The sequence below is a fragment of the Bufo bufo genome, chromosome 2 (assembly GCF_905171765.1).
Source record: "Bufo bufo chromosome 2, aBufBuf1.1, whole genome shotgun sequence".
Classification (NCBI taxonomy): domain Eukaryota; kingdom Metazoa; phylum Chordata; class Amphibia; order Anura; family Bufonidae; genus Bufo; species Bufo bufo.
The window spans coordinates 317064500-317077190 of NC_053390.1; positions in this window are offsets into that span (position 1 = coordinate 317064500).

Consider the following 12691-nt stretch of genomic DNA (forward strand, 5'->3'; position numbering starts at 1 on the left):
GAGATACCGGCAGCGCCTCGCCCCGCCCCCGCAGCTAGCGTCACTAACAAAGCACCCGCCCACCGCCAGTGCTTCTCGCCGTTCCTGCTCCCCGCCCGCCCTCCAGCCTGCATCACTATCGCAGCTCCGCCCACCCCATGCGATGAGCGCTCCAACTCTGGCAGCACTATGCCCCACCTCCACCCGCCCTCTGGCCAGCGTCACCAATACCGCACCCGCCCACCTCCAGCACTTCTCGCACCTCTCGCAAGTAAAACAAGCATAATTCACAGCATACAATCATCCCCCAGCGGTCCCTCCCGTCACACACTTTCACTCCTCCCCCCTCCACTCTCCCCACGACGCACCATCATAGCCGAGATACCGGCAGCGCCTCGCCCCGCCCCCGCAGCCAGCGTCACTAACAAAGCACCCGCCCACCGCCAGTGCCTCTTGCCGTTCCTGCTCAATGCCCGCCCTCCAGCCTGCATCACTTTCGCAGCTCCGCCCACCCCATGCGATGAGCGCTCCAACTCCGGCAGCACCTTGCCCCGCCTCCACCCGCCCTCTGGCCAGCGTCACCAATACCGCACCCGCCCACCTCCAGCACCTCTCGCCAACACCGCCCTCCCTCCGCCCTCCGACCAGCATCACCACCACAGCCCCGCCCACCTCACATGTCCAGCGATCCAACGCCGGCCCCTTCAAAAACACTGACAGTGCGCGCCTTTTTTGTGAATCTATCGCTCCGGACACCCCACGTGCTGGGATACGAACGGCTCCACTGTGATCCACCAGGTCAGTTACCTCCATGCAAGCCAGCACCTCTTCTTCAATAAGCTAACTTATCTCACTCATCCTGGACACACATTCTACCCTATCCCCCACCACTTGGGACCCAGGTATTACTTATTCACCCAAACTTTATCAATTTCACTCATCACACCTCCCCATTACCTTTTGCTATTTCCATACATACATATAGACATATACATTTATATCCTCAGCCACACTCTATCCCAATTTTTATACCTTATATTTTACCAAGTGTTCCCCTCTCTCCTATATTCCACCTGCGCCTCCCCAAGGACCAAAATGCACCTTACACACGGCCTAAATTATGCCACTATGGCCACAAAGTCTTTACATCAAAACATAACGTTCTCAGTAGACAGCCAGTAATAGGCACACATTCCAATGCCAACGTCCAAGATGCCTCCAATGAATCCCCTTGAGACCACTGTACTTTTATTATTATATTATCATATTATTTTATCTCTCACCATTTTTCTATATACATATATATATATATATATATATATATATATATATATATATATATTTTTTTTTTTTTATCAGTAAGTGTTCCCAGGATATATGTATATATTTATATATTTTTAATATCTTCTATTCCATTTTATTTTATTCATTATTCGAATGCAGATTTACGCATCTACTCTTTTATACATGTATATGTATATTTACTCTCACTACGGTTTATTATCCACACTTATTTATTTTCACCGAAGTTCATGTATGTGATCGATACATTTCTTTTTGTAGACTTGATAAAGGGGTCCTGCACCCCGAAACGCGTTGTCCTGAATAAACCAATTTGTTTTCTACCATTGGTTGTGGATTTGCGCCTGTTACTCTGTCCGTTTTTCTTGGACTTTCTTGGTCCACCAAACCCACAGTTCCGATACTCACCCATTCGGCGGTTCGGCACCGACCGAAGGGTGTTTGGACAAAGCCGGCGGCACCAACCAACCCTCAAGATTACTCAGCTCTCATTGTAGTTGCACCCAATTGGTGCAACTCTAACAGCTGAGCATATTACCTCCCGTCTGAAAGGGAAAATATTCCTTTACATATTCACCCTATGAGCGCCTTCTCTTTCCTTTTTGTCTACAACCGCCTTACTAGATATGTGCCATGGAGTAGGGGAGATTATCCCTCTTACCTAATTGGCCATTTTTTTCTAGTGTTTTGGAAGAAACAGTCTAAATTAAAGGGGATTTTTGATATGTAAAAAAATTAAAAGAATGAAATTCCTATTCCTATACTCCCCCCCCCTCTAATCCTCCACTACTTGTTTAGAAGTCACAGGGAGCCACCTTAGTAGCTGCAACAAACAACTGCTGCCGAGACATCACATCCCACAAGAGTGAATAACTATGAAATGTTGTATGAAGTCATTGTTCTTCTGAGTCATATGTTCCAATGCAGCTTTCCAGACAGTGAAAGGTAAGGGACAGAGGAGACTGGTGGACAGGGGCGTAGCTATGGGCTCATGGGCCCTGGTGCTAGAGTTCAGATTGGGCCCCCCCTTCCCTTAGTGCTTTGTGGCTAGGGGCAGGGAAGCACATAACCTTCGTGCTGCCTGAGGCAAAAACCTCACCCTCACCCCTGACATGCCAAATCCTTGACCTAACCCCTTCCCTCCAGCCAGAGGTGTAACTTGATCAGCATGCACTTTCTATAATGCCAGTGTCTTTTTATTTGGCATAAGGGTCTTTGGGCCCCTTCAGGCTCCTGGGCCCGGTAGCGACTGCTACCTCTGCACCCCCTATAGCTACGCCCCTGCTGGTGGAAGGGAATGGATCAGAATTACTAATACAAGAATAACATTTGGTGGCTTTGGTAGCCATGCGTATAGGAAAGGCCTGCAGGATGCATTTTCCTATGAAGTTTAAAAAAGGTATACTTGCACATACCTGCCTGGATGATGTCAAAAGGACATATTTTTAGCATCTACATATCTATAGAGGTCAATGACCTATTCAACCTATCCATTGGAAGATACTCCAGGTGCATACCCACTGAAGTGTGACATCAACATTAAACACAGGTAATCTGAATCTTATCATAAAGCATTTTGAACCTACAGTCTTCTTGAAAGGCAATCTGGCACCGACTGTGTATATATCTGCATAAAATACCTTACATACCTTGTGTTAACGGGATTATTCAGGAATTTGATATTGATGACCTATCCTGAGGTCCTATCCACCAATAGCTTATCCAACTTCTGGGAGCCCTGCTAATTATCTGTTTGAAGAGGCAGCTGTGCTCACCTGAGCTCTGATGAGTGCTGTGGTCTCGTCGCAGGTTACCAAGCACAACGTTGTACATTGTATAGTGACTTTGCTTAAAGGGGTTTTCCAGTCTTTTACTATTGATGACTTATCCTCAGGATAGGTAATCAATATCAGAACAGTGGGGTTCCAATACCCCGCCAATCAGCTGTATGAGGAGACGGTGTGTGCAGTGCGCACGTAATGTCTCTCTTCTCTCTTCCTATCGCTCCTGGTCTTTGCCATAGACAGCAGCGGTGAACAGGAAGAGAGACGGGAGATAGCATGTACGTACTGTGCGCTCCGTCTCAGCTGATCAGCGGGGCTGCCCAGTGTTGGACCCCCGCCGATCTAATATTGATGACTAGTAAAAGCCTGAAAAACCCCTTTAATATCGCAGCTCAGCCCCATTCACTTGAAGGCTACATAACCGATGTACGATGATGTCACTGACCTAGGAAGACAGTTCATCAATAGTGTTGAGTGAATTGAAGTGAAACGACTTGAATTCGATTGGAATCTCTTCCACTTTGTTGCCCTGTTCCAGAGTGATGGGCGCATCAGGGTAAGAAGAGAGGCAGATGAAGTGATGCACCCATCATGCCTAGTGCCTACTGTACAAGCCTGTGGGGGCAGTGCTATGATCTGGGGTTGGTCAGTTGGTCAGGTCTAGGTTCAGCAACAGTATGTGCTCCAAGTATGAGGTCAGCTGACTACCTAAACATACTGAATGACCAGGTTATTCCATCAATGGATTTGTTCTTACCTGATGGCACGGGCATATTCCAAGATGACAATGCCAGGATTCATTGGGCTCAAATTGTGAAAGAGTGGTTAAGGGAGCATAAGACATCATTTTCACACATGGATTGGCCACCACAGAGTCCAGACCTTAACCCCATTGAGAATCTTTTTTTTTTTTCATAGACTGACTGTGCATCAGACTTAGTCTCAACAGCCGGTCTAATATATAGGTGAGTGTACCTAGTTAATTTGCTGCACAATTAATAATTAATCTGTTCACTTATACACATATGTATGGTGCATCAAACTCATTGTCAACAGGTTTTGTAATATATAGGCACATTTTTGTAGTCTATGCCAACAGACTAGGCTCTGAAAAGAAATGGGCAGTGGCAAAAATGTTGCTGTAGCTGGCACAAGTAGCAGCAGAAGAAGAAGTGGTGGTGGTAGCAGCAGTCACAGCCACAGGCCAGAGCTACCACTCATCCAGCAGTCGTGTTTTGACCAACAATCCAACTGTACTGGAATGGTTTACTCACTCTTCAGCATCATCTCAGGTCATGACAGATACACACAGCCAGGAAAGGGTGGGTTCCTCTGACACCATACTTAGTTGGCATGGCCCAGGAACAACCTCTGTGATCTTACCTGTCCTGCAACTGCCTCTTTCTTTTGCTGCTCCTTCCTTTTCAGCAAGGACGAGCTTAGTGAGGACAGTCCGGAGCTACAGGCCAGCACAGATTTTGAAGGAGAGGTCCTCTGCGTCCTGCCTTAGGCATGCAAATTGTGATGACAGTCAGGTGGTAGCAAATGTTGCGAGCGGACATGGAAGTGGCAATGACACTGGTGATGGTGACATAAGTGACGAACAGACAATATTGGATGATGATGATGTAGCCAATCGCATGATGGCAATGTCGCCTCTGCATTATAATCATGAGATTTCTGAATCTATGTTCTCCTCTGCCTCCTCATCCTCTCCCTTGTCCTCAGCCTTCACTGTAGGCACAGTTCTGAGTGGTCCTTCAGCATACCACCTTTGCAAAGCAAGGCGTTGTCATGTGGTTCTGCACCTGGTCAGCCTGGACGAGTCACACCAGGGAGGAACTGCTCCACGTCATCAACTAAGAAATCAAATCCTGGCTGTCTCCTCACCAACTGGAGATAGGAACCATGGTCACCAATAACAGGAAGAACGTTCTGTCTGTTCTGTAATAGAGAAAGCTGACCGATGCGATCTGCATGTCGCACGTCTTCAATCTGGTTGTCATCCGTTTCTTGAAGTTTTCCACCCAATTGCAAAACGTCTTGAAAATGTCAAGAAAGCCTTGCATGCACTTCAGCCACTCTTACTGTGCAAAACACTCGCTCCTTGAGCTATAAAGGCAGGTTTTCTCCTACATTGCCTCATATGCAACATTTCCACACATTGGAACTCCACCCTCCACATGTTTGGCCGCCTGTATGAGCAGAGGAAGCCCATGACTGATTTCTTAATGCAGATGGACAGGACTACTCCCCAGTAAAATTTTGATGTTAGCCAGTGGCAGCTCATGCATGACACCTGCCGTTTTCTCAGGTCCTTTGAGGAGGCCAGTTTATTTGTCAGTCTACGAGATTTGTCAGGACTATGGGATGAATGATGTCATTCCAATCCTTCATGTCCTAGAGGGGATTCTGATAAATATGACTAGAGGAGAAGAACATAAATGCCCATTAATTCTATACAGAACTAGGTATGAGGAGACAGAGAGTGACAACAAAGACGCCACAAATGAACCTGACAGACCATTGTAGTATGAAATGGAGATGAAGGCAGGGAGTCCCTCCAAGTCCCTTGGGCAAATGGCCAAATTCATGTTGAGTTGCTTGCGTAGTGACAGCTGCATTATCACCATTCGGCAGAGGGATGACTACTGACTTTCCACAATGTTAGACCCTCACTACTAGTCCAAAATGCGGGCCTTTTTTACCCTCTGAGAGGAATGAAAAACTCAACTACTATCGAGACATCCTTTGTAGTCGGTTGGTCGTTTCCTACGCACCCCATCGCCCATCCTCATAAAGGTCTAACTGGAGGGACCCTCTGAACTCATACTCCACTGCCATGACTGCTGGAGGGGGTTGTGAGGGGCAGGAGCAACACCAGCCTCATTGGCAGCAACTTAAGTCTTGAGTCTCTAATGAGCACTTTTCTTCACCTGCCTATTGAAGAAACCACCCAGCAGCAGCAGCAGCAAGACATGGAGCACCCTTGTCACCCCAGATCCACGATCCCCTGCTCTACTGGGCAGCAAAACTTGAATTGTGGTCATAACTGGCTGAGTTTGCACTGCACAAGCTTTCCTGCCCGGCCAGTAGTGTGGCATTACAGTGGGTGTTTAGTGCGGTGGGTGGCATAGTTACCCCAAAGAGAACTCGCCTTTAAACACAAAATGTTGATAGACTAACCTTTATAAAGATGAATCGGGCCTGGATCAACCAGGATTTCCAGACACTGGTGCCTAATACAACAGACTAGATGATTCTGGCAGTAATGATCTGACTGTAGTGTACTGCCACAGCAGAAAATTGTGAGAAATGGCCCATTACATCTGCCCATGTCCTGCTGCCACTTTTCTGATGCTGTCACCCGCCTGCTGCCACACAACTGCTGCCTCTACTGCCATCTGCCGCTACTGTGATCTGCCACCACTCTGTTCCAGGGCGACTATTGTGACTTTTCATGATGTTCACACCCTCCCCACTCTTTTACGGGGCCATTATTATGACTTTTCATGTTGTCGACACCCTCACCAGTCTGTTACAGGGTTACTTTTGTGACTCTTCATTCTGTTAACACCATCACCAGTCTGTTACAGAGCCACTTGTGTCCCTGTTTGGCCATGTCAACATCACCATTTATTTTTCCGTCCTTGTGATCCATCAGAAGAACCAAAAAATAACAAACAGTACGGTCAGCATTGTACATCAGGATTTGATCATGATTTGGAGGCCAAAAGTAGGAGTGGGTCCAAAACACAGAAGACATGCAAATATTTCCATCACATGTTATCTATGTTTTGGACCCACTTCTGTTTTTGACTTACCAATACTGATCAAATACTGATGCAAAAAACTCACCAAATACTGACTGTGTGATAGAGGCCATTAAAGTCCTGCATGCAGGACTTCTTTTCCATCTGAATAAAGCAGAGTTAGGGGGAAAATGGCCAAAACTCATGCAAATTGAGCATGAGGCCTCTATCACACAGTCAGTATTTTCACATCAGAATCTGATCATGATTGGGAAGCTAAAAGCAGGAGTGGGTCCAAAGCACAGAAGACATGCAAATATTTCCATCACATGTTAATCTCTGTTTTGGACTCACTCCTGTTTTTGCCTTGCTAATACTGATCAAATGTTGACCAAATACTGATGGCTTGAAGACGGCTGTTCAAAATTCAGGATCTGCTTTTTTGGTCTGTTTTTCTGATGGATCAGTAGAACAGAAAAATAACAGTGATGTGAACACAGCCTTACTGCTGACACTCTCGCCACTGTCATGGGGCCACTACTTGAATTTTCACCAATGCACAGTTAAGTCCACGCAGATAAATTACAGCTGACGCTAACAGTGACCTGTAAGGCGGAGTTCACACTTCTGTTATTTGGTCAGTTATTGCCATCACTCATTGTGAGGAAAGTTCAGGAGCCAAGCCTACTAGTGATGAAAGAACATCGGCCGGGACGATTCGTGAACGCGAAATCGCGTTCACAATCAAATGTTTGCGAACCGCACGTTCCCGGCGGGCCCTATTCACTTTAATGCAGGCGAACCTAAAAAACCTTCAGGTCATATTTGCAGTCAGCAAACACTTACTAGAAGTACACAAATAGTCCCACAACATGGACAGTGATATACCAGAGGGGGATCATTGGCAAAAATTCCCACAAAAAATATGTATTTTAATCAGGGGCCATTTTTGAAGCCTAGAAAGATTTAATTTCCTATCGGTTTGATGTATACAAATGTGCAGCACTCCACATTTTTGTATCCTGCAGAGTCCATAAAAAAAATGCATACGTTAACGTAATTTTTTTTTATACCATGGAACTGTATGGTGAACGAACGCCACTGTACAGCAACAGTCTGAGGCATCTGTTAACGCATACATTTTTGGTATGCATTAAATGGATGGCAAAAATAGGATGTGAACCCAGCCCTATTGTCAGAATAAGCAACACAGCGGAACAGCGTGGCGGAGAGAGGAGGCCGCCTTGTACTGACAGAGCGCTACCTGGTCCTGGTGGTCAGGGATGAGGACTGTTTCCCAAGGATCATTTTCTACTGGGAAATGCAGGGCACAGTATAATACACTAGAATCTATGTAATATAAAGATATTAGCCCTACCCCCGAATAATAATACAATAAGGTGGTCATTTATTATATAGAAATACGTCTATGTTAGGCATATTTCTGACACAGATGGTGGCACAAAGGTCCTTAGCACCGCAATCTGCATATTTTTCCCGCTCATGCCAGGTCTAAAAAAGGATGGCGTGGGCAGGGAAAGGGATACAGTTATGGCCATCCAGTTATTGTATACCACTGCCATACATTGACCGGATAACACCTCTGTACAGTGACCGGATAACACTGCCATACCATGACCGGATAAAAGGGTATAAGAGGGCACAGTACAGGAAATGACTAGGGGCACTGCACAGGGTGTGGTAAGAGGGCACAATGCAGCGCATAAGGGGGCACAGTACGGGGTGGGGGGCACAGTCACATGACCCTGTGACCTTAGAAGGTTCTTATGGTGAATGCGGTTCATACGCCACCATAATGAGAGGCAGAGGAGTGAGACAAGGGTGTGATTATGTGGCTAGAGATAAAAAATTTAACTGTCAGCCAGTACAGGCAGGGCCGTCTTTTCGAATGGGCACGCTGGGCAGTTGCCTGGGGGCCCGCCTGCCCAGTGAACCCACCAGCCAACTTCCCAACTGTCATTTAGCAGCGTTGCCGCCAGGGCCGTCTTTACCAAGGGGCAAAAGGGGCAGCTGCCCTGGGCCCAGTTGCTCCTGGGGGGGCCCAAGGCAGCTGCCTCTTGAGACCTGCTAGCTACTGCCCGGGTGTCAGGCTGTCGGCTACACAGGCATCATGATCGTACTGTGTTAATGATCTTAATTCTAGGACCTTAATGAGTTTTGATCTAGGACCTTAATGACATCATTACCATGTGACCAGTAACCTAGCAATTACTGGTCACATGGCTATGAAGTCATCACAGGTCCTATCAGGAGTGTTGCAGAAGTTAACTGTGGAGCTTTTCTGTGTAAAGATTACATCAGAAAAAGGTGACATGGGGTTGTTATTTTAATATACTGTAAACTACTGTATAGTGGGGTGCTGTGTACTGTGTGGGGGGCTGTATACTGTGTGGGGGCCTGTATACTGTGTGGTGGGCTGTATATTGTGTGGTGGGCTATATATTGTGTAATGGGCTGTATATTGTGTGGTGGGCTGTATACTGTGTGTGGGGGGGGGGGGGGGTGGCCTGTATACTGTGTGGTGGGCTGTATAGTGTGGGGGGCCTGTATAGTGTGGGGGGCCTGTATAGTGTGGGGGGGGGCTGTATAGTGGGGGGAGTGCTATACTGCTGTACTGTATAGTGTGAGGGGCTGTATACTGTGGGTGCGGTATAGTGTAGAGTGCTGTACTGTATAGTGTGGGGGGCTGTATCGTGTATAGTTTGGGGTGCTGTATACAGTGAGGTGCTGTATAGTGTGGGGGTCTATACTGCTCTACTATATACTGTGGGGTACTGTATAGTGTGGGGTGCTAAACTGCATACTGTGTGGTGCTGTATACTATAGGGTGCTATACTGCATACTGTGTGGTGCTGTATACTATAGGGTGCTATACTGCATACTGTGTGGTGCTGTATACTATAGGGTGCTATACTGCATACTGTGTGGTGCTGTATACTATAGGGTGCTATACTGCATACTGTGTGGTGCTGTATACTATAGGGTGCTATACTGCATACTGTGTGGTGCTGTATACTATAGGGTGCTATACTGCATACTGTGTGGTGCTGTATACTATAGGGTGCTATACTGCATACTGTGTGGTGCTGTATACTATAGGGTGCTATACTGCATACTGTGTGGTGCTGTATACTATAGGGTGCTATACTGCATACTGTGTGGTGCTGTATACTATAGGGTGCTATACTGCATACTGTGTGGTGCTGTATACTATAGGGTGCTATACTGCATACTTGGGGGTTTACATCCACTTTAATCATACAACTAAAAAAAGAAATAAATATAGATATATATATAAATGTACACACACTCTGGTGCTGGTGGGTAATGCTGGTGTGGGTACTGCTGGTGCTGGTGGGTATTAATGTTGGAGTGGCGTGTGTACTGCCTGGGTACTCTACATTGTGACATCACAAAAAAAAAAAAATGTTTGGGTTTACATCCACTTTAAGTTATTAGTTCCCCTCAAGTTTTGACTGTAATATCTTATGTGTCCCCCTTATATAGCAATCTTAGAGTTGCCACTCATTCGAGGAAGTGTAAAAAAGGTGAGGAAAAATAAAGTTTATTACGTGTTGGTGAAAATAACCTTTAGTGCAGAAATGAAACGTAATGTTTTGAGTGGAGCACAGAAGAGGAAAAAGGCTGCAGAGGAGAAAGAGAAAATGTGCAAACTTCCAAAACTAACATCTTGGCTCAATCCAGGTGCAACGTCAGCCAGTAGTTCTGCTCCTCCAGATGTAGCATCCACATCTACATGCACTCCAATTCCAGCAGAAATACCAATGGTATCATTACCTGATCCTACTGCTGGGGAAAATCCACAAGAGGAAATGCCCAATAAATATCGCCTTATTGATAATTTGCATTTTTATTCTAGTGCGTGATTGTGTAGACAGGGCCCCAGTGCACTGTATTGCCCGGGGGCCTATAATGCTCTTAAGATGGCACTGAGTACAGGCCCCAAAAATTAGGCAATAGGTATTCACCTGACAGCAAAAAAGTTTGCATTCTGTGGCTTGAGGTACATTAGGCGGTCACAGGATAAAAATTTAACTGTCGGACAGTATAAGCCCTAAAAATTAGCCAATAGGCATTCACCTGACAGCAAAGAACTTTGGATTCTGTGGCTGGAGGTACATTAGGCGGTCACAGGATCAAAACATAACTGTCGGCCAGTATAGGCCCCAAAAATTAGGCAATAGGCATTCACCTGACAGCAAAAAAGTTTGCATTCTGTGGCTTGAGGTACATTAGGCGGTCACAGGATAAAAACATAACTGTCGGCCAGTATAGGCCCCAAATATTAGGCAATAGACATTCACCTGACAGCAAAGAACTTTAGATTCTGTGATTGGAGGTGCATTAGGTGGTCACAGGATAAATATGTAACTGTCGGCCAGTACAGGCCCCAAAAATTAGGCCTTTACCTGACATAAAAGGCCTTTTGTTCCACTGTATATACATAAGGCAAGGACCATTCTTTGTTCTGTGTGGTGGCGGATATGTGTGGGCTGGCATGAGGAAATTCAATTACACGTGGTCATCACAGGTGTTAAATTCCTCCGAGATCCATGCGTCATTCATTTAAAAAAATGTGAGGTAGTCCACACTGTCGTGAGCTAGGCGAGTGTGCTTATCGGTCACGATCTCCCCTGCTGTGCTGAATGTCCTTTCGGACAGGACACTTGACAAGGAGCAAGCAAGAGTTCCATGGCAAATTGTGCCAGCTCTGGCCACAGGTCAAGCCTGCACACCCAGTAGTCAAGGGGTTCCTTGCTTCTCAGGGCGTCAACATCGGCCGTCAACCTGTCGGTCTAGGCGTTCCCTGAGGCTGGATCTGGAGGGCGGCTGTCGATGGGTTGGCCGCAAGAATGATCTCATATCCGAAGTGACCAACACATCTTCAAACCGCCCTCTTTTTGCAGGCGCGGTAGGATTGGTACCCGCACCTGTTTCGCTGTGGGTGGAAATTCCTCTGCCAGTGCCCGCAACAGCAGAATGCAGCATCTCTCGCAGCAAGGCATGGAAATGCTGCATTCTGTCAGCCCTCTGTGATGCTGGTAACATGTCCGCCATTTTGTGTTTGTACTGGGGGTCTAAGTAGGTTGCCACCCAGTACAGGTCCCTGCCCTTTATGCTTTTTATACGGGGGTCCCTCTTCAAACACTGGAGCGTGAAGGCCCCCATTTGCACCAAATTGGAAGGAGTGGAGGACCCTGGCTCCTGCTCATTGCCCAGGAGAATGTCGTCCTCTGTCTCCTCCCCCCAGCCACGGACAACTACAGGGATCCCCGAAAAGTTTAAAGCTTGCTCTTCTTGCTCCTCCTCCTCCTTCTCTCCCCAACCACCATCCTCCTGTGACTCCTCGTCAGACTCCTGCTGACTTGTCTCAGATGGAGTAGCCCCCCCTGGGAATTCATTCAGCATTGCGACTTCCTCATCTTCCAGCTCCTGCTCCTCGATGGCTTGATCAATGACACGACTCAATGCACGCTCCAGAAAGAAGGCATAAAGCACGATGTCACTGATGGCGCCCTGACCACGACTGACCAGTTTGGTGATCTCATCAAATGGCCGCAGAAGTCTGCATGCGTTGCGCTCCCCAGAACCTGTCCTGCCGCAGAGTTCGTACAGGTAGTCGTTAATGGCACGTTTCTGTTAGAGCAGCCTATCAAGCATATACAAGGTGGAGTTCCAGCGTGTCGGGCAGTCACAAATCAGACGTCTGATGGGCAAGTGGTGTCGCTGCTGAACGTCAACAAGGCGATCCATGGCCGTGTAAGATCTTCTAAAATGGCCAGAGATTTTCCTGGCCTGCCGCAAGACGTCCTGGACCCGGGGGTATTTGGC